Source organism: Leiobunum rupestre, chromosome 8, assembly GCF_980474605.1.
Source record: "Leiobunum rupestre chromosome 8, qqLeiRupe1.1.hap1, whole genome shotgun sequence".
Taxonomy (NCBI): Eukaryota; Metazoa; Arthropoda; class Arachnida; order Opiliones; family Sclerosomatidae; genus Leiobunum; species Leiobunum rupestre.
This window is the reverse complement of record NC_143391.1, coordinates 24,093,306-24,116,884: the sequence shown is the minus strand read 5'-3', so window position 1 is coordinate 24,116,884 and position 23,579 is coordinate 24,093,306. Positions and strand designations below refer to the sequence as shown.

General features: G+C 42.0%; 1 protein-coding gene across 1 annotated transcript in view; it reads left to right on the top strand.

Annotated features, from left to right (window-relative positions):
- The first annotated feature begins 459 nt into the window (after positions 1-459).
- The window catches only part of LOC149932813 (allatostatin-A receptor-like), a 106,764-nt gene continuing 83,644 nt past the window's right edge, over positions 460-23,579 (top strand). Inside the window, exon 1 of the mRNA XM_090155237.1 lies at positions 460-939. The gene's annotated coding sequence lies outside the window, so the exon portion shown is untranslated. The remainder of the gene's footprint in view (positions 940-23,579) is intronic.

Here is a 23,579-nt window from a genome sequence, read left to right as displayed (position 1 = left end):
CATAAATAAGAAGGCTCTTCTAGCTGGAATCGTCCGCCTATAGTACACGGGAAAAAATTCGCTCTTTATCATTTATACTGAGGAGAGAAAAAATGGAAAGAAACGCTTTCGGATATGTACCTATATATATAATGTCGTACACGTACTCGAGTTGATATACGGATAGATAGAGCGTTGACTTTACCCACCCTTTCGCGTTTTCGGGTTCCGCGTAAACTAGACGCGGGAAGCGCGCTCCCAAATCTAGCCAGAAGAAGGATCGCGCCTGGCGGAGGCCCCTGGAAGTTGGCAGTGGACTCTCCCCGCGTAGGAGCCCTCCGCGACTGTGCCTCTCTGATTGGCGGAGATGACGAAGCCTCCTGGAAGGCGGCCCGCGCGACTAGAGCTTGAGAGAGAGAGCTAGCCTAAGAGGGAACTAGCGGCAGTTGATGTTAGGATTCCAACTATATCACTCTAGAAGCGTTTGTCTCGGAATCGGATAAAAAGTCATTTCAATCTACCGGTCCCGGGACCAGGGAAGGACGTATTCTTTCTCTCTCTCTCAGTCCGGTGTCTCCAGCCATTCGGGGGACGCGTTTATTACAAGTCCGTATCCCTAAGTGTAACCGAACGCTATGATCCGTGGAACTTGAGAAAATCGCGTTTCTGTAAAGGGCGAAGGGGAGAACTTGGGAGGCGACTGGTCGCGGTTTCTCGGAGGTTGTACGTAAAGTGTCTTGGAAACGAACAACAGGTGTTCGCCGGTGAAGGCTCCTTTCGTTTCGGCGGTCGCGGGGAACTTTTATTTGGCGGCGCGGATAGAAGGAGGTGGAAAAGCGAGAGCCACTCCGAGACGCGCCTATCAATCTCCTTTTGGCAAAATATTTAAAGACCTTGCGTGACGCGCCTCTTACCGTAGAGAGAACTGTACGAACGACTAACAAGACCTTCTCGACGCGGGTAAGTGTCTTCGACCGATCTTCATTCATTCTCTTTTCAATGTTTGTTCTCTCAAATTACTATACCTCGTATTTTGTATTAAAGTATTTCTCCATCATACTTTAACCCATTTCAATCTAAGTATTTACAGTTTCCTTTAAATAATTAATATACAAATATAATTTAATTTGGTCAATTTGAAGTTATTGTTCGGATCTAATTTTATAATAGAATTTATGTAATGAATTTTAGATTTAATTAGATTATTATTCGCGTATAATGAGGAGGGAGAATCCGACCTACTTGATTTGGAGCGAACGAGGAATTTGAAAAGTAATTTTCGAATTAGTATGTAAATTCGTTGTCAGGCAAAATTACGGTATTATCTAAGAGTTCCGTAATAAGGCCTAATTCAGCGTAGAAAATTAACTGGGAGGAAAAACGAGAGTAGGCTTTCATTGTAGGTAAAGGGGGGGGGTGGTACTTAATCTAATCTGGAGAGCGGTCATTCATTAGAAACGCGGGAGCGCGAGACGGGGCGTCGGGGCTCGTTCATCAATCCAGAAAATGCCGTTTTGCCTAATTAAGCGAATCGATCACTCGAAACCGAATATCGGACACCCGATTTTATAGCGTCACTCAATTACCTCGAATTATATCTTCGTAGAGACGCCTTTTACTCCAAGACGAGGATACCGAGCGCCGTACGAATTCCTCCCATCAATTTGCCGTCGTAAATTCTTCGACGCCATTATACGCTTTCTCTATTACACGATAAAAAAACGCGCGATTAGTTTTGTTCGACGGAAATTCCAATCTAATAAAGGTTAAAATAATAACATTATAGTAGTTTAGAAAATTCCCCCTTCCAAAATCGGTGAAGGGATAAATAAAATGATAAAAAGCGTATTTTTCCTTATCGAAACCGTGATGGGTAATAACGATATCGAAAGCGGTTAAAGAAAATTCATATGGTAATTCATACTGGCAAAATGGGAAAGTAGCGGTAGTTGCCAATATCGAGGGAACGTTATTCAAAATCGCGTTATATGCAAATGACCACTACTAAATCTTTGGAGGTATATTGGCTGAAAAAAAAAACCCGCTCAAACTTCTCCTTTAAATTCCGTGGTGCAACGCCCCGCAGTTGTATGTATATCTATATATCTACGCGTATATGCTGGGGTGAGATGCGATGGCGAACGCTATATACCGCAAAAGGTCAAAATTTTACGCATTCCACGCGACTCTGCCCTATCTTTTCGACCATTTCGATCGGGTTCAAGTAGGTACTTTGCTACAGAAATGATACGTCATCCATTCTTTATGCTTTAACTTAAGGAAATTTTGATGCTTTTATATACCAAAGAGGGGTTTTTCCTATAAGTATCTTTACCGCGTTTCGCGTCGATATCATATAACCCGATAGTGTGGACAGGGACGGGACAGGATTTACCGTAGCTTCACAAATAGCTTCCAGGTTAGTATCAATATAAAAAATAGCTTCGTAGTAAAATACAAAAAAATAATCCGTTTCGTGGGAGTCCCTGGAGCTCCGTATGGCCATTTTTAAAACTATATAATATAGAAGTCGGCGAAGGGTCGGGATCTTATATAAGCCGCCGCAGAGTGCCTGTAAATCACGTTTCTCGGCACTATTCCCAATCTTAAAGGGAAAGAGCTGACAATAAGCGGCCGTATATCTGCCTTCGCCCCTTCCTTTCCCCCCCCCCCCACAACGCACGCGTCTACTCGTTCTTTTCAAGGAGCCAAAAAAAATTTAAGAATATCAAAATCCACACGGTTTTTCATAAACGTGAAAATATATGAAAAATATTTTTTGCCGTCATACCGTTAAACCTCTTACGGTAAGAATTTATATTTTCAAAAAAATAAAAACGAGTTTTACGGTCTCGAGAATGACTCTATCATTGTATACGCCAGTTGCCGTTATACCATTTGAAATATACGATATATATCCGTAAAGGTTAATAAAAATAATGATACCTTGGAATATCTATCGCTCAATTTGTTTTCACAGGAGGTACGCTGTAGTGTGTTTAAAATTTGAGTTATCTTCAGGTGTCATCTCCAGATTGTTTACGTTGAAAGATTTGATCAAGGCTAAGTGCGCGAGTGGCTTAACTGCGTACACGCATATATTTATATATTGTTTATATTTGGAATTAGAGATGTACAAGCTATTATGGCCTCTGCAAAGTGCACCTGAGAATATGAATTATTACGCATTCTGGACTGCAAAATTATATTACCAAAATACGGCGCGACCCAGAAACCTTGAGCTTGAAACAACAGCGCCATCATATGACGGGAAGAATAACAAAATTTTATCGCCTCGTAAAAACACGCGACGCCTTGCTACATTCGCAACTAGCGATCTAAAATACGAAAAGGTTTACGCTGGGGTTATTATGTTGCCATATTTAAATGCAGCCACTTAGACCTACCTTATGGTGGGGTGGCGGAGTGGTTAGCACTTTCTCCTCGCAGGAAAAGGAGCCGGGTTCGATCCCAGCTAGTGTCACTGGGTGAAAATCCGGAACCACTCCTTCTGCGTAGAGTTTGTAAGTTCTCTCCCCACTGGTTAAAGGGGTTTTCCACCGAGATCTTCGGTTTCCCCTTCCCATAAAAACTTGCTGTGGTTAACGGTAATAGTTAGTTACTTGATCACGCACAAGCAACATTGCTTATGTGGTCGAAGGTGGTGCCTTGGGTATTAGCTCTATTTAAAAATAAAAAAAATAAAAATTATAGCAAATGTCAAGCCAGTATTTTTAAAGAAATAACAAAATTAGAACGGATGGATCGGTGGGGAGAAGAATTGATTTGGCCAACTCTAAGCTAATTTTTCCGAGTAACTTCTTGAAAGAATTGTTCCTAATTAAAGATCGTGAAAAACTTCATTGTGCCAACTGACCAAAATCATTGGAGGAGGTTCCCCCCCCCCCCCCCCCCAAGGGACATTCCAGTAGAGTAGCTAGAATTTTGATTTTGGGGGGATACATAATTTCACAATTAATAAAAACAGGCCATGCTCACCAACAGCGACAGAAGAATCAAGGAGGAAGAATAAGGAGAACCGACTTAGCGAATTGTTTTAAAAGTAGTTAGTAAGCACTATCAATACTTTTTTATCCACAAAATAACGAAATTGTCATATTTTTTAATCTGGATTCCAATTTATAGATAATTTGAAGGAAAATGACGGCAGTGATTTTCAAAAATCACATAAATTCTCGTTGTTTAAAGTTGGCTCTCCGTATACTTCCTCCACGGAATTATAATATATATATATATATATATATATATATATATATATATATTATAATTCACGACGCCTATTGCTATCTAAAAGATAATAAATACAAATGAATATATCATGCATAAGTAAAAGAGTCAAGTTTAAAAATATTGTATTTATTTGGCAAGTTTAAACCGTGACAAATGTTGAAAACACTTAAATATCAGTGGGTTTTGGACACTTCCTCAAATTAAAAATTAAATTTCAGTAACTACCAAATAATTTCACCAGTTTTGTAAAATTATTCCATAATTTCCAAATCCTATTTTTAATCCTTTATTTTTTGATTTTCAAAAATAAAGGGGATTTTAAATACATTCAGTACTTTCCTTTTAGCTACGCCTCTGTTTTACGCAACCATATTTTGAAATATAACGTCCACTGAAACCCCAATCTTAAGTGGTAATCGTCTTGGGCAATCACGTTTTGAATTTTCAATTTAATTTAATGTCAAATTCTCTAAAATATACCCAATAACAAGCGCGTATCTTAATCTGGCATATTCATAAAGGCAACGGTTGAGATAATTTCTCTGGAGCTCCAATCGAATAAACTCAAAGGCACACGCCACGGCCAGAAAGGATCGGGAGGGGCGGCTCGTTTATCGAATTTCCTCCCTTTTGAATAAGAATGAGTCGGCTGAATAGAAAATGTCACCGGATTCCTGCACCCCCCCCCCCCGTTTCCGTCACTCTAATTATAATAATTTAAAACGGGTAGACTCCTATTGTATTATCCATTCTGAAATGTTGCCGAAACGAATTACGGGGCGAATGACAGGTAAGAAGAGCCGAGATTTATCTATATAATTTCTTCCCTCCGCCTGCGAAGAACGAGAATAATTTATACCAATACCTTTTGTTTACGGCTATGGCGCGCGGCGCTTCCCCAATGCCGTCTCATACCCCCCTCGGGTTTTTTAGAAGTTTTCAACAAGTTGTATCGTAAACGCTCGAGCCAGCACGCGCCACCGAGAAGAGCCGAAATTTGAAAATTCACGAATAGGAACCCGCCAATGGTCATAAATCTTCGAACGGACTATAAATATAAAAGAATTTGGCATCCCAAAAGAATTATATCGATGAGAAAGAGAAAAATATTTATATCTCGTATGGCGCGAAAGTTAAAAGGAGTACGCGGTGCATCCCTACAAAAAATAAATAAGATCAAAAGTTGGAGGAAGGACATTTTTATACCTTCAGGTTGACGTGTCTAGAATTCGGATCGAGCCTGCCGCGCCGTCGGTATCTCAATTACCTAACGTAAAACTTTCGCTTTTCGTAAGGTTTCACAGACGTAGATGGGCCAGCTAACTATAAAGTTGCGAAGGGCGTGTGAATATATATTTATCCCTCTCTCGCCATCTCGCTATCTTCCAGCGGGATCAAGATGGATCGGAGAAGATTCGAATCGGGAAAGAGAACGAAAGGAGAGAGCGTCGGGGGCGCCTCGAAGATGAGGCGACATTCGAAAAACATAAAAAACGTTTTAGCTCCTTTTTATTATCGACGAAACCTGCCGCGATAATATTTCAACGATTCTTATTTACATAAAAGGAATATAGACGGGGCTCTCTTCGTAACCTAGACCGCGCCTCTCGCTTATCCAAATTGTCCCGGGGAATATTTTCTTTCGCCATCTACCGGTATAATCTCGAAATTGAAACAATGTGTTTCTTTCTCCGAACGGTGAAATGGATCGCGATATCGTTTCCATATTTTTTCCGAAAATCATTCTTTCCGCTTTTTTTTCTTTTAAAGGTCGATGCTAAACGTAATTGAAACCGACAGTTTTTGTTTCGTATCGGTTGTGGCGAGTGAGATCTTTGCTCTTTTTCAATAATTTCTCAGATTTCTCCGATGGACCGAACAAAAAATCTGAAAGATTAATGGTGTTTGTATTAAAAAATTTTGGAAAGAATATTTCAAAAAACGGCGTTATTTCGTACAAATATGGCCATCGCGATATTTTCTCAAAAGCAATATTCCTTATTCAAATATCGCCGCCCTAGTAACGCCATACGGACATTAACGGAACGTTGGAAAAAAAGCGAAAACTCAAATACCGTTTTAGCGTTACATTGTCCAAACGCCCATAACGCTCCCTCGCGTAACAGCGTGAATATTTATCGTAAGCACGACATGTAATAAAAAATATATAGAACGTTCGAAGCCTATTTAAAGGTGGTAATGGTTTGGAAAATAAGCGTGAAAGGGCGCGTTTTGAAGTAATCGGAGCGCGCCAATTACTCTGACAATAGAACGGGACCATCAACGCGACGAATTCCCGATAAATTGATTAGGAGCTGGTAAAATGGCCGTGACAGATAAGTACTAAGGTCGACTAGAAATCGAATTATACAGGCGAGGGAAGGTAAACTGGGCGCTCGCGGGGATATGGTGGGGGCGGCGAATTATAATTAGGAGTGGTCCAACCGAACGATTAGCGAATGGTCTCTCTAGGAAAGACGACGAACGCCGCGAGGGGTAGCCTAGATCACTCTACGCCACGCTATCTCAACTACCGAGTTTAATAAAGTTTGCGGATTTACAACGAAGCTCGGAGAATTTCGACGAATCGGCGTTAGTTCATTTTCAATACGTTTCCGGACGACCAATTCCTCACGTCGTTACTTCGAGAAGCTCGCGTCCCGTTGAGCCGGGTATCCTTCGGCAATGTTTCCCGCGGCCTCTACTAGATCACTATACGGTCTTCGGCGAGGCCACGCGGTAATCTGGCTCCGGTAATATATTACGAGATTATGCCGAGATGCGCCACCGTCGTTGTACGTTTCGCCAACCTGACTCGGTCGATAATTCACTCTTCTACGGTCAATAGAGACTTCACCCCCTCGCCGTTCTTTCGTCGTACCGTCAACTCCCGGGCGTGCCACTTTCTCTAATAACCGAGGCGCGAGTATCAACGTCAAACGCGCCGTTTCGCTGCAAAATAGGGATATTATAGCAACGGGCCAATTACTTTTAATACCCGTGAGACTGCCGCTATAACTAATTTTAATTTAGCGAACAAAGAGAAAGCGAGGTGTCGCTTCCATTTTTCTCTCCCCACCCCCACCCTCCGACACTCTACCGAGATTTCGCGTCAAATTTTAATTGGCGCGTTTGGAAGTAATGCTCTAGCTCTAATTACAATTTGCCCGTCCCAATATATAACCACTCGAGCTCCCAGTATATCTTATTATCATAAAATACGCGAGCTCTACTGGGAAGATGATCCCCAACCATTAAAGTTTTGAAAATACCTATACGGGATTTCAGATCTCTTAATGCTAAGTTGGAATCCTTAAGCTGTCCTTTAGACGAATCGAGCAACTTTTTTCGGTGATGACGGTAACGAGCCTCCGGTATGACAATAACCACAAATTTATTCGTGTTAACAGAAAAAAATCTGCTTAAAGAACATAGAATTCCGTAACTCAAAGTAGCTCGGTAAATTTCAATAACGACCGAAATGGTAGAGCTAATAATACACGTGGGAGCTCATTTGATGTCATCTATATTTGTCGTTGTTGGTATAGAGCTTATAACTTTAAGGTCTGAACTTTCCTAACCTTAACAGTCGAAACAATGATCAACAAACACATCCGTTACATGATCAGCATCCTGTCCTTTACTTCCGTTGTAATAACATAGTTATACAGTAATGAGTAATAATGGTTTCGGGCTAGTTGTAAACCTCTTATACGAGAGGGGGGGATTACGATCTTTCGGGGCAAAAGCGCCGGGGGGGGGGCTTATGATATAATCAATATGTTGCCTTTACAATCAAGGGAGGTTTCGGATCTACCGTCGGCGAATATATACGAAGGCTGACCCTTGTTATAATTATCCACCACTAATTTGGCGAGGCCCCAAGCGATAGTATAACTACGGACAAAGAGTAAAGGTTACAACTCTACCACTTTAGGTTCGCTTTAGCCCTTTTTTGCGACCTTGTTTCGGGTCGTAATCGAGAAAGCGATTACGAAGGGAAAGCTCATCCCGCCTTATGACGAGCGTGTCTCTGCCCTTCGCCTACGCGAAACCTCGCTCCGATCAAACAGAGCCTGGTGATCTATAGTCGTCCTTGGTGTTAAGAAGACTGTCCAGGGTTATAAAAAATACGCGTCGCGAGCGCGTTATGCATACTTCGTCACCAAAAAAAGGTCGGTCCCTCGTAAAACGAGATGGTGTCAACTTTGTTATCTACAAGTGACTTAAGCGATAATTTATGGTTGTTCCTGAAAGCGGGCTTACGTATAAAAGAGCGCCGTTTCTTCGACCGAGAACCCTTCCACGGCACTCCTCGTTAAGCTTAAGACTGGCTCGGATTAATCACTTAAAGTATATACTCGATTCGACGATAATAATAGGTTATTTTCATCGCGAACATCAAAACTAAGTCGTTTCGCTTTACGAGATGCGCCTTAGACCTTAAAGCTTGCAAAACCTATATTCGTTAAAGTGCCGCCCTCCTATATATACACTGTGTAAAAAGATTATTGTTCTTCGCAGTTAACTAACACACCTATACAGGGTGTCCACTAAAAAACGATCCTGAGCTAATAATTAAAAAGCTAATTTTCCTAGGAATTACATATTTTCAGTGCTGATACAAAACTCAATGACCTTGAATCATGTCCTGAAGGTCATTCAAAATATTGTTTTTCGGGTTTAATTTCTTGGCTTCCTATTGGCCAATATTCATCGATACCAAGTCACTTGGGAATAACATGCGATGTCGGCCACCTTTCTAAATGGAAAGGAGTCTCTATAAGCCCAACGGTTCTCGAAATAGATTTTGAATGACTTTCAAGGTCATTAAGTTTTGTATCAGCTAACAGTAGCGGCGCCAGGATTTTTGGGGAGGTAGGCCAAACCATTTGGAGGCCCCCCAAAATTAAGTTTAAGAACCATTTATTTGTAAAGATAAAATTAAAGATACAATTTGGATATAGTAGCGCTCGCCAAAAATTAAAACTAAAAAATACACTAATGTCAAAGAAAAGTTACTCGTGCCTTTGAAAGAAATAAAAACAGCAGTGTTGTTAAGCGAAAAATTAATAAATAAATAATTTATTTCGCAAACAGAATACAGATTTTCTGATATTAAATAATTTGGAGGCTCATTTATTAAATTTTGGAGGCCCCTACCAAAATTTAAAGTAGGCCCAGGCCTACTCCGGCTTGTTGCTTACGCCGCTACTGTCAGCTAATGACCCCCTGCGCGTGCTATGCGATCTGAAAATATTAAATTCCTAGGAAAAATAGCTTTTCAATTATTAGCTCTGGATCATTTTTAAGTGTACACCCTGTACGAAAGTATACATGTATAAGGAAGCATTATATCAGGAAAATAAGGTTTACATAAAAAGTAAATACCCATTCTCAGTTCAATTGACGGGTAAGTTACCTCTCTTGAAAACATGAACGGGGAAACTTGTAGCTGAGGGTAGACGTTGCTTTATTGCGTACAACCAAAAGTAAATGAACCGAAGTTATCAGACTGCTATACTCCCTTTGTTGGAGGCGTTTTCCTTATGAATTTATATTTTGACCTCGAAAAAAAAGGTTTTAGTTTTTATGAAACCATTTTTTATACCTAGAAATAGCTAGACCCACAATTCCCAAGTGCAATTTATCGTGTCAAAAGGCGGGGATGGAAATTAGCTTTTTTTTGGCCCTATTTTCTCATCATTTTCATAAGGAAAACGCAGTGGCGGCACCAGGATATTACTATGGGTAGGCTACTTAATTCTTTAATTTGGGGACCCCCCTTTACATACACTAACTAAACAAAACTGTGACAAAACCGGTTTATTTTTAATAATTTACAAAAGAAATGTACATGACTGTTTAAATGTACTCGGAAGTTATTTTTTTTAGTCGATGAGCATAACAATGCACATATGGGCAACATCCTCCAACAGCATTTTCCATTTTCACTTACAATTATTGCAAAAACACTTGCCAGTTGCCACGCTTTATTTTATCATGGACACTGTATCTCTAACCCAGTGTCCATGATTTTATCCATTGAATTGGGAATAATACTGCTAGAATTACAATTACGATTTCGGTTGTCATGGTTACGCGGGACCTGTTCTGATAAGACTGTACGAAATTCATATTTATAATTAGGTGGTAGCGCCATCTATATTTTGTAAATTTATATGGCTAAAAATAAATAATTATTAGCTAACTCACTGTAACTTGAGTTAAAAAGGATCGTGTTGACAGAATAAAATAATTTTTAAACAACTTCAAAGGTTTGCTTGTTACGAGTAATCATACATTTCAATTTCGCATCAGATTCAATTGCAATATAGTTTCCACCACTAGAGACAGATGCCGCCACGGTAGAACGATAAAGTTGATAAAGTCTCCTTATTGAACGAAATTGGTCCCACGCCAGCCAGATTTAGTGGTACCTCTATTTATTCCCAACTAAATGATTTTATCTTTATTTTGGAAATTGGGACTCGGAGAGTTGGAAAACCGCGCAATTTACCATCTGTCTAACGATGCAACACTTTTTGAAGTAGCTAGTTGAGCAACTACAACGAATCAAGGCTGCGTTCGAAAAAATATTAGAAATCACTGTTCAGTGTTCGCAACTTAAAAACAGCAGGCTTTTAATTCGGATTTTGATATTTCTAGTTTCGCAAATCATTTTATTGGGCTGTTCGGGGCCCCAAATCTAGATGAAGGGGCCCCTACAAGCGAAATAAAAGTAGGCTGTAGCCTGCGTGGCCTACCCCTGGCGCCGCCACTGGGAAAACGCCGTCCGATTCTGAGCGCTATTTCGATAACTTCGGTTCATTTACTTCTGGTACAACCTATACACTCCTACAAGTTACCCGTTCACGTTTTCAAGAGGGCTAGCTTACATTGGACTAATAAACTAACTTCGGATTCGGTGGTTTATTTTCCTAGATCGTTGATTATGTATTATATAATTCCGATATAAACTGTCACAAATTTCAAGCGGGTACTTAACCGTGAAGAGAATCTATATGTTTTACCGAATCTATTAGATTTAATTATCGCTCGGCGTTTTCCGAGCGTACTATTATTCCCATTAAATGACAGTTTGTCCAGGAATTGAAAGACTTTTTTGGCATGAAAAATCGACTGAAGTAGTTAATAGTCTCTAGGTTTTAATTAAATGGACTCGTTTTCATTTCGAATTCGTTCCCTTCTCCCGTGAGATTTTAGCATATAGGAACCCAGTCGAAGCTCTCGCTTCGGGGGATTAAAGTCCGACCCGTTATCTACGCCGCGAATCGAAGGCCCCACGAATAGTAGAAAAGGAGCCGACGGAAAGATTAAGAATGAAGAGTCGGTGTACGTTTACCTTAGCGTCCCCGTTTTAAACCATTACGCGGCAGGGTTTACTTAAAAGAGCCACGTGTTCAGATAAAAGGCGTGGAAACGTAACACCCCGTAGATTAAGGGAAACAGCGTTAGGTCTCCGGCGAGCACGCTTCGTCGCGTCGCAGGGTGCACCCATTAAGCATCGCCCCCCCCCCGCTCCCTGTCCCGATGATTAAACAGAAGAAGAAAAAATTTCATCAATGATTAAAGACAGTTAAGAGAGCTAAAACGAAAGAGGTCGGCGAACAACCTCGAAAAGGCGTGAAATAGCCCAGATTTCCGGAGATTTCCGGCAAGATTAGTCCCGGGACTATTATTACGGAAGATAGCCAGCCTTCGGAGAGCCACCCCAAGCCACCCCAAGCCACCCCCTCGATCCCTTTTCCACAAAAACAAGGGCGCGAATTGATTTTATTCGACTTACGACTTTGCTTCTTGGTTTTCACGCTTCCGTCTTGTTTCTTTCGAGCCGGGACAGCCAACGTTTTCGATGGGCGAATTGGTCCCGGATGGAAGAGGGGATGTTCAGATTTGAAGAGGCTTTAGCGGATGAACAAATCTACGATATAAGGAGTCCTTTTATCCCGCTAGAAACTAAAGGAACGCTGGTCATTGTTATCGGACAGAGAAGACTACGTCAGTTAACCTACTCCCAGTGAGGTGGTTCAAACTATGGACAACCCTGCCAGATACAAGTGGAACTAAAAAAATGCTTGTAAAGCGAAAAAAATGTCAGTATTTTTCCTTCTACCGATTGGGACATCGGTCAAGCCAAAACGAGAGAAAGGTCGAGACGAAACCGGTCAAGCGTCGCGAAAAAGAGATTTTGACAAGGTACTTTTTTCCTTCTCCGGTGATCATTTTCCTCGTCTCCAAAGGGTGTCGAGGAACTGGGACGGAAGATAACGGAACCATCCACTTTAAATCCAATATCCTAATTGTCATCTGGCCGTCAGAAAGACGTGTTTATCTAGAGAGTGAACCCGAATTTAAAAGTGGGGAGGAAGGGTACTTTCCGCTGCTGTCGGCCAACGCGTACGATTCAATATTTGTACAAATACATTATTCGTAGGAAAAGCCGAGGGAATGCAATATGAAGGGAATTGAAACTGAGGCATTCGCGAGACAAAAGAGCCGCGTACGCGTTTAACGCCAAACACAACTCCATAATAAATACGCGGGTAAAGGGAACTTTAGTGGCGTTTAATAGAACTGGCCGGAATTATAATATTTCCATTATGAACTACGCGATAAGGAAATGAAGTCCAATATTCTTGATATTAATATTCGCGGGGCTGACTGAGACCGGATCTCTTCGAATTTAGGCTTAAATTATTGGATTTGCGCGCGACTTAAGGCGTCGTTTGCAATTCGAAATCAATAAGACTATTGGGAATTGCTTTCGAAAGAGTTTTGGGAATATTGATCGTAAATTATATTCTAATACGATAACAATGCGAATAGAATATTTCTCAATTTCCCAACGTCAAATTCTCTCCGTAATCTGAGTTCTCCAAATGATGAAATACAATATCCTGACAACGCGAGAGTACCCTCCTAAAGTCTCTTTAAAATGAGAAAACGGATCAAATAAGGGCTAAGCCGCGATCCAACTTCTCAGAAATGTTGTTTCTTCCGGGAATTTTGAAGGAAGAGGGTAATCACGTCCAAATTGAGAATTTGAGATACTCCGAAACCCAAAACAAAAAGATGGCACAAAATCGAGCGTATATTCTTTTTCTTTTGGAATAACAGGCCGATCGGAACGGGCGATTCCCTCCTATGATGAATTGGCGGACGACTTCGAAACGAAAACGATTTCGGAGATTCCCTTTTCATGTTTTACGAGAGAAAATTTTAAAGTCTAAATTCTGGACTAAAGCTACAAATTTACGTTGCGAGACAGGCAAACTTTTGGAAAGTTGTAAGACAGTGGAAGAGAGAAGAGCTACTTTGGCAGCAAGGGTTGATACATTCGTGCCGGAAGTGAAAAATCATATTCGACGATGAGGCGACGACGAAGGTGAATTAATGGACCGCGAAAACGTGAGGCGTCGACGTTTCTTAATTACTCCTCAGCGCTGCCTACATCTCACCCTTCGGCGCAAAAAAAAACATACCGTATATATTTTGAGTTACATTCTTTTCCTCCGCGCTCTCGCCTGACCTCTCCCACACCAAGAAAAAACATCAAAGAAAACAAACATCTCGCTGCGATGGTAATGAAATAACGACGGGAGCCGCGCTCTTGCCAAAAGCTGGTAGAGATCCAAGTGTACGAGTCGCGTTTAGAACGAATTTGTCACCTTTTCAAAGCGGATTTCATAGTAGATATTAACGTATATCTTTGTAATATTGAGCTTAATAGACAACTTAACCACTTCTAAGGGCTAAACTGTAAAAGACCAGCTTCATTTAAGCCGTCCTATTCCAATTAGCGACGATTTCGAACGCTAAATCTTAGCTCGACCAGAAACGACTTCGTTTAAAAATAAAAATGACTTATCTGTCAGCGTATCCTCGTAAATAACGAGTCCTGACTCAAAAACGCGGGGTCATCATCCTCATTAGGAAACTAAGAAAAAAGTCTATGTAAAGAAGACCATCAGCCGCGGGCAGCGCGGTGTTTACCCGATGATACTGACGAAAGTGGGGGACGAGGTAAAATATACGGCGTATGATTAACCTTGGAACTACCTTTAACGGAACTACCGGGTTAACTGTAAAGAAAAAGCGTGGAGAAAGGGATAATGAAATGACGAAATGCAAAACGCCTCTGGGAAAAGGAGAAAGTTAGGAATTAAAGAAAGAGCGCTTCGAAATTTTGATGGATGAGGTGGAACTTGGTGCATGATCCGCGGAATCTGACGAATCTGACCAGCGGCGAAACTTTGTCGCGACGGTTTATATCCGACAACAGTCTATTAGGAAAGCGCTATACAAGGCGATACTATAGCCGTGGTCCCGGTTAATACGTTTTGATTGATGAGTCGAAACCGTACTAAGCGCGGAGGATCTTTTCTGAGGCGAACCACGCGGAACGGAAGAAGAAACAATGTAAAGACCCATTAGAAGTTAATACCAGACCAACCTGTGTACAAAATAAACAACAAAAACTACCCCAGTGATTCTATCTTTTCCGCTCTATTTGCAAAAGGCGAGGGGGAGGGGAGGGACGCGAAAATGAAAACAAAACGTCTATAGCGAAAACAAAACACGAAAAGAGTAACAGATGTTTGTTCGGGCATGGAGGAATCCTACCTCACCCAACACACATTTTGAACCCTAAAATCGATCGCGTAAAAAAGCCACCAAAACGAAGAACAGCGTACAGCATGGAGTCGACCACCACCCTCGAGAAATAGCCGACTTTACGGAATTCCGGGCGCATTTTTCGGTAATACGGCACCGGGTCACGCCGACGATGACCTATGGTCACGTTTCTTATTGCGCCTTTGAATAAATATTGTAGCGACGCGATCCAATCCAACGTAGCTTTTAGGGTCCTCCCAAATCAGGTCATTTCTATTCGGGAACCGCAAAGCGCCCTAAAAAGCCCCCGAGAGGGTAATTCTTCCCGAGTCGCCTCGCAGGAACCAAATGGAAGCAACGTTGAGCGACAAAGTGGAGCCCGGAATAGTAATTACGACTAAGCTGGACTTTTAAATTGTTTCTGCTTTTTCCTACGTGTTGAAAACGTAAGTCGAGCCAGTCAAAAGGCCAAAGACGAAGGGACGTCCTGGTATTTGAGTTCTCTATAAATTATAGCGGGAAAACCCGCGCTTTTCCATTATCGTCCCAGACTTCCCGCTCCGTTTCAACGTGGTGTCACGACCCGGAGGACAAAAAAAAATGTCATAATAAGAAGCGCTTATGTACGATGAAGTACGACGCGAGGTCCGGGTCGAAGGAGAAACGTCTTTTGAGAACGGCCTAATGGAACGAGCGCGCCTGGTCGCGAACGGGACCCTTTTGGCCCCCGCTTCCTCTTCCTCGAACGAAATCTGATTCACTTTTATTCCTTCAACGCGTGCTGAATCTCAAAGCAATCCAGTCGCGAAATTAACGCGCTAAATTAAGTCGTATAATCGGCGAGTCGTAGACGCTGCTTGATTTTTAATTCAAACGTGTTTTGGTACATACGCGCTTCGAGTAATTTACGCGATGGAAACTAAATTTAATTAGGCCAAATTGTACGGAAGTGGGTCCTACACCCACCGCCTCATTAAAGTGACGAGTCCCTGAAAATTGTCTTCCCCTCGAACACCATGGATTAGACACTTTTACGGGCGTTTGTAAATAAAAAATAGGTCATAACTGGAAAGATCTTCTAAGGGCTTGTTTTCAGTAGGACAAAACCGCCCTGATGGTGAAGCTCGACGCAAAAACATTGCGTTAGGCCTAACGGGGATTTTTAGCGTCGACGGTCACCATCGTGGCGTTTTGGTTCAAGTGAAAACCAGCCTTAATTTTATTAAGCATCTATAACTGCGCAATGTTATCTCAACTCCCGATAAAAGTACGTCAGAAATTTGGGTTTCGGGATTATAAGGGACAAGAGACGTGGGCCCGACAGTTTGTCCTTCAACTTGAAGGAAAAATAATTCGGAGGAAGGAGCCAATCGATAAGAACAATACTCTCTCTCTCTCTCTCTCTCTCTTTAATTACGGCCGTCTTTTGTTTTTCCCTCCACCGTTTTTATAGAGCATCTTTTTTCCATCATCGGCGTTTCGCGATACAAGTCCCCAAGTTAAAGAGCCTCTAATATTTTCATTTTTTGTTGGCCGCCATCGATCCTGGCAGTTAATTTCTTTTCGAGTCAACGATGATTAATAACCAATTTAACCCAGGAACCGGTACCGTCAGAAATTATATAATGCTTACGTCAAAATGAGCTATTGATTGCGTCCGAATTTCTTTGCGCGGCGCGGGTTCAACAGCTCCTACGCAGCTAAGAATTCGTACCTTCTGATTCTGCTTTTCAAATAAGTCCACGTGATAGCTCTCGCCTTCTTGACGCACTTTCGGCCTAAATCGAGTCTAACTATAATAACCAGCTAACCTAAACAACTCAAGTCCAAGTCGATGACTTTTAAAGCTGGTTTTCATTAGGACAAAAACGCCACGACGGTGTACGTCGACTCGAAAAATTCCCGTTAGGCCTAATGCAATATTTTTGCGTCGACTCTCACCGTTGTGGCGTTTTTTGCCCTAGTGAAAACCAGCCTTTAATGCTTTTAATTCAGGTTGGACCTAGTTTCAATTCGTAGGAGGGCGGTGGTAAGCCGTTCGTGACACACCACCCACCAGCTCCCTACACTCACTATTACCGTTAAACTCAACAGGTTTTTTTGGAAATGGGAAACGGAAGAATTCGGGGGAAAAACCCCTTTTAACCAGTGGGGAGAGAATTGGAAAACAGAAAGTAGATCGAACACTATCGAATGTTATACTTATTATATTATTATATTAACCATTTCTAGTTTAAATAAAACAAGCACCTATGCCACTAAACTTGTCAAACTTCATTGTCTAAAAAAAAAACATTTTAACTAAGGATAAATCCGTATTAATTAAAGAGCAAAAAATTCAAGGAAACTTTCAATTCAACGAAACTTTCAATTTGTAAGACACAACGCCATTACCCTCGTAAAAAAGGGATTGAAAATCGTGGAACAAGGATACGTATTTATTAAATACTATTTAATGAAACGAGGACATTCGCCGAGTAGCTGGAAAAGTTCTGTAAAAACGTCGCAAAAAATTCAAACACTAAAATTACGAATGACACTTTCTTAGTTTCGAATCCCCGCTGAATTTTTTGTCGTCTGTCCAAATTCCGACTCTCTCTCTCTCTCTCTCTTCGTAGCACCGAGTGGCTTCTTTTCATTTTTTCATCCTTCTTTTTGCGAGGCTGCGAATACTTTTTTCTTCGCCGTTTTTTTATTATTTGGAGCGGGACGCTTTATTAAAGTTGTCCCGCCCAAAATCGAAAGGACAGCCATTCTTTCTCGATCGATGTTTAATAAGTTGTTCGTACGTAACGGAAACAATAACCACCGGGTAGTCACTTCAAACGCGATAGAAGGGGTATAGTTTGCTAGTGACAGACGGGGAGGAACCTGTCAACCGAGCCGCGGTCAAACGGATACGACATTGAAGAGCGAAAAGAAAGGAGTGTCGAAGGGGTAACGGCGTGGCGTACGTCTCGAGGCAGCGCCCTTCGCCTTTCGCGAAGAAACGCCGACCCTCTCTAAACGCGGTTTCTATTACTTTTCTCAATAGCGCCGGCCATGTTTACACGGCTTAAAGAAACAAAAGCTAGGAGGCGAAAAAATACCCTTTTTCCCCCATCCATAGTTGATGCGTGTTTTATAGGGCTTCGTCTACTAAAGAAACTCTCTTTCCAGCTGTTATACTCTGCCCGGGAAATCGATTTCGGACAATCCCAGCCGCAGTTCGCGGAAGCGTGAAATTACCCAACTGTTGGCTCGCGGAATAAGAGAGTGACGACGGTAAACTTGTATTTGGAAGTGTAAACCCTTTTTACGTTGGCCTCCTAGGTACGAAAGTAAACAAGGAGGTATCGAATGAGAAGAACGAGGCGTCACTTTTTAAGACGCTAGTCTTTGGTATAGACCTAGTTTTCACTAGGCCAAAAACGCCACGACGGTTAGATTCACCGCAAAAAATCCCCGTTAAGGCTGGTTTTCACTAGGGCAAAAACGCCACGACGGTGAACGTCGACGCGAAAAATTCCCGTTAGGCCTAATGCAATATTTTTGCGTCGACTGTCACCGTTGTGGCGTTTTTTGCCCTAGTGTAAACCATCCTTTAGGCCTAATACAATATTTTTGCGTCGACTGTCACCGTTGTGGCGTTTTTGCCCTAGTGTAAACCAGCCTTTAGTCCTAATACAATATTTTTGCGTTGACTGTCACCGTTGTGGCGTTTTTGCCCTAGTGTAAACCAGCCTTTAGTCCTAATACAATATTTTTGCGTCGACTGTCACCGTTGTGGCGTTTTTGCCCTAGTGTAAACCAGCCTTTAGGCCTAATACCATATTTTTGCGTCCGCCCTCGCCGTCGTCGCGTTTCTGTCCTGGTGAAAACCAGCCTAAATTTGGATAAAGATGGACGGTTGAAGAAAATGTATACGCGGCTATTTCGTCGAGATATTGAGATACAGTCAATCGCTCGCGTGACGAAAAGAGTCGAGGGACGTACGGTTTACTCATTCTCCATATACAGTTTGAATGACAAATTGCGGTCATTTCCATACACATCAAGGAACGAGTAATATTTCCGGTACTGGATGGTAACGGTAGGCGTAATTACGGGGAATCGGATGTCGGTGGCGGGTTTGCCATAATAAAAAAATGACGGCCTATCGGGGAAAACACGGAAAAAAGAGCGAGTAATAGAGAGGGACGTCCGTGTAATGTAATAAAAAGCCGGTGATCCTCAAAAGGCAATTCCCCGTCGAAAGCGAGGGTCAGCCTGACCGAGATACGGAGCGCGCATACTCTTTATCTCACTCTCTCAATCCGTCACGATAGAGTACGATAGAAATTGCGCGGTTATCAATCCATAAAGCCTGTAAAACATCGGGCGATCTTCAACGAGCGGGTGCCGAGGGAAAATTAGCAGCTGTCTCTAACTCTGGGGCGACGCGAAATATGGACTCTCCGTACGAGGCCTTGCGGGGAAGGACTGCACTCGGAGCATCCATCGCCCGAGCTACTCCGTACCAACGCCTTCGTTATACTCGGATGGGCAAAATCGTATTAAAACTTGGACGAGTTAAGTATTGGAAAACGAACTCCTCTCCGCCCACTTCCAACGCGGAGGATCGGACGTGGTTCGATGTCCCTTAGAGTAGAAGCTACACGATACGGCGAACTTAAGCGGAGAATCGCTTTCAATTTTACTCAGTAGGTGAGTTCGGGCGTATGTTCTTCGAAACGACCAGCGCCGTCGTCCGCCCGTGACATAGCTATCGGACCGGGACTCGGTCAGTTAATTGGAAACGAAATCAAACTTTTCAAACCGTCGTAGTGCGCCGGCTATACGCCGAACGAGAGTTGTCATTTAAAGCTTTCCCCGAAAATGCTTCGACGACGTCCCCCTTCTCCGCGTAACCGGTAAAAGGTTAATTAGCGAAACTTTTCAGTTCCAGTGTCACCTGTAAACCCGTGTTCTCGCGTTAATAAATCTCTCAAGTATATAGCGGACCCGGGAGACGGTTGACAGGGTACCGTTCAAAATGATCCCTGGAAAGTTCACCTTAAGCTAGAGTATCGTAGAAATATATCTCGCAAACTTTACCCCTCTCCCGGGAGTTTTAGCCTTCGGCGAACTCTACCTTTCGACCACGAAGTCGACTACGTAGAGAAACAGAAAAGCTGAAGCGAAACTTGTACGGAACTTGTACGGGACTGGGAAAGGGGTGTAAAGGCAGGCGCAGTCGGATTTTTCGTTGAGAATGTAATCATCCTTAACCCCGGACTTTTTTTTTGGAAGGGGGGGGGGGGAATAGGCTGGTGTAGGACATTCTATCCATCAAGATTTCCAAGAGTCACCAGTCCCTCGGGAGTCTAACTATTAGGGCCGCGACGAAAAGCCATTTATATTCCGGAACCCCGCGGGATCCGATCCCTTTAGTCGGCCCTCGCCCTCGCCACGCTTATAGCCGTGGCTAGCCCATATCGCGATACTGTCCGACATATTAAAGCGAGAAACGAAACCCTCAGTCTCAGCTGCCACCGTTGGCGGACGCTTGACGTTTCCGAACACGGAGAAATATTCTACAAGCTTCTTTTCACGCTTTGATTCGCGAGACTTCAAAGTTTGGGGCGCCTTTTAATCAGGCAACTCCTCGCGACGGCACCCGTACCTTGAAAGATCTGTATTGCCCTTACTATTAAGAGAAACCACGAAAAGGGGGGAGGTAAATCGACCCTTCGTACGGGAACCGACTCGTTTATTAGCCGCAAAACTTGGGAACGCGAGGGAAATTGATAAGCCCGATTAACATTTCGTTTCGCTTCGTCTAACCGAAACACGCTTCACCCCCCTCCACATCTATTAATTTTTCAAAGCCCCCTTTCCAAGATAAATTGTACGTAAGGGGTTACTAGAACCATAACGAAATCTTTCAGCGGTTATGGAAGGTCAGGGGTGTTCTAAGAAGGGAGAAGTTAAGCTACGAACCGTATTTATTTTTAATACGGGATATTAAATGGGCCTCATTTACTATTACAATAAATTTCCAGACATATAGGATTCTTATTTTTGCCTTTTTAAAAAGTAGAAAAGTGTCGTTTCAGAATCACAGCTGGAGCGGTCTAATGGCGGGAAATAAATCGGAGTAGTTGAATAAGGGTATTTATTACTCGGAGGCGGAATACGACTTGAACCGGAGGAAAACTGAGCCATTTCCCTAATATATCCAGATGTTACTATATTGGCGTTCTTCGGACACTTTCGTCATCTGGTAGCGGGTTTGAGGCTGGTGAAAAGGTGGCCGACCGAAAGAGTAAATACTCGATCACGCTCGGACTAGCGTGGCAAAGACGAAGAGAATCCGAACGAACGAAATACGCAAACGGGGAAAACATTCTTGGAGAGCCATTTATATCCCTTACTGGTTGCCGAGAAAGAGACAAAGACTGAAAGTGGAATCCGGAAATGCTAGAAAAAGAAAACAGGTGGGATAGCTGGCTTAGCCTCGCGCTAAACTATAGACGGATCAAGGGGCCGTCGGTGGTTCGGACAAAGATACGCGGAGGGTAAAGTCAGTACCGTTACCGAGATACGCCTATCCCAGGGTAACTTTATCGTATAGGTAAAAGCTACGGTGGAAAGTCATCGGGACGGAAGATTCCATTTCGTCCCGCTGGTTATTCCAACTATAAAGCCGCGAGAGAGCGAATAAATGGAGCGAGCTCATTTCCAGATCTCCTCCGGACAATGAAAGAATGCCAAAATCTAATAAAAAAACAGAATTCCGTTCTACGGAAACAGACGATCGGTCGAAAACCAAGCTTTTTAAAGATTCTTCTTTTTATACGTCTTTCCGACATCCAAAAACATCACTAGATGGCGCTCAAATTAGTCTCTCGCGAGGCTTTCCCATTTCATCCACTTTGCTGAAGACATTTTTCGTTTCGTTCATGTCGCCACCGACATCATTTATGTATCACTAATGGTCACCTTGGGCGAAGCAGGAAAGAGAAGTGTCAACCGCGAGAAATGCATTGCTGTTAATGGATGATCAATCGCAGGTTATATTGCAAAATTTCTAAAAGTATTTTCGTCGATAAATTATTTTTATTGCCACTCTTTTCATTTTGAGGTCGATTTCATTTGATATTTTAGTGTGGGATATTTTAGATTAAACAAATTTTATAATACGTCCGATTTTAAGATTTCTAGGTTTATTTATTTTCGTTTTAAGAGCATTTATAAATGTGTCATCATTTCTTTAATGATGATTTTGTTCCACTTTAAAAACTACGTATTGGCAAGCCCATTTAATTATTATAATTGTTAATTTAATAATAGCAAATACGTTCGTATGTGTTCTAATACGTGACAAGTGGGAACTCCCGATTCCCCATTTTTTCTAAAATGAAAGGAGGTTAGGTTACTTCGCTGACAAATTTCATTCCACAATATAATAGTCACAATTCTTCTGGCTACCCAGGGTATGATATTCGTACATATATTCTTTAACTTGATGAGTGATGATTTTGGCGCAAGCAAAAAATGGGTAGAAAATTAGCCGAACAAACAAGAAACCTCTTTCAATAAGAAACGTTTCAAGTCGTTAAAAGTCAAGGAGAATAACTCTTAAAATTTGCAATTTATTGATTGATAGAAAGATCTCAAAAGACATCTAAAAAAAGGGAAAGGGTAGCTTTACAGTCCGGTCACGAGTCCATAGGTTATACCAAAAGTTTATTATAAAACTCCTTCGAGGGGAAGTACATACCTACACATTCTAGGTCGTTGGATACATTTCACTTGTTCGGAACCTTTTACACAAAATAAACTATTCGTTTGTTCTGGTGCTCTACACTTTTACTTTTTACTCATCCTTAAAAGCAGGAGTAAAAAGAGTAAACTGATTAAACCGTCTTATTATCCAAAATTTATCTACTAAAAGGGCCCCCGACTAGAACTATTCACCCCACAGAATCAGAACAAAATGACGTCATAGGGTAATTCTTCTTACGCTACTCCGAAATCGAAGAACACGCGAAAATATCTACCTACTATTGAAGCGCTGTGACTAGCGGACGTGCCGATTTGAAATGATCCAAAAACGTCCAAAAAAGTGAGTCGATAAATGAGCATTTTCCGTTTTCTCAAGGTGTGCGTGATAAATATTTCAAGTTATAAAAATGTCTAAGCATAGGTGTAATTTAGGTAGATAATTACTCCCCCACGCACAGAAGTATACTTTGGGTCCTAATGAGTCAAAAATGTTCTATGAACATGGATCATAAAATACATTGTTTCAGAGTTTTAGGCCCACAAAAACACGGCCCCAAAACAACGAAATAGCCAATAATGTGAAGTTCGGCATTCTGCCTTGAACTCAATTGTTTTTATTTCTTATTCTTTGGTTTTTTATAGGTGAAGCGATAAACACAATAGCAAATGCAAAAAGTTCATTATTGAACTAGCAGAAGTGTGCTAAATCATACCATGATTTTTACCTCTCCGAGGGGACAAAGTCCCCTAGGAGGGGTTATACAACGACCGTGTCTGTCTGTGGGTGGGTCTGTGGGTGGGTCTGTCTGTCTGTCAGGACTGCGAACGCATTTTCGGTGCAAAGTGTAATCACTGCGTACGCAGTTTCTCAAAGGGTTGGCAAAACCACCGTGTGACGGTGAGCGTTAACGGATGCATTTGCGGTTTGGTTTGGATGGTGTTTTTTCGCTCACCGTCGTGAC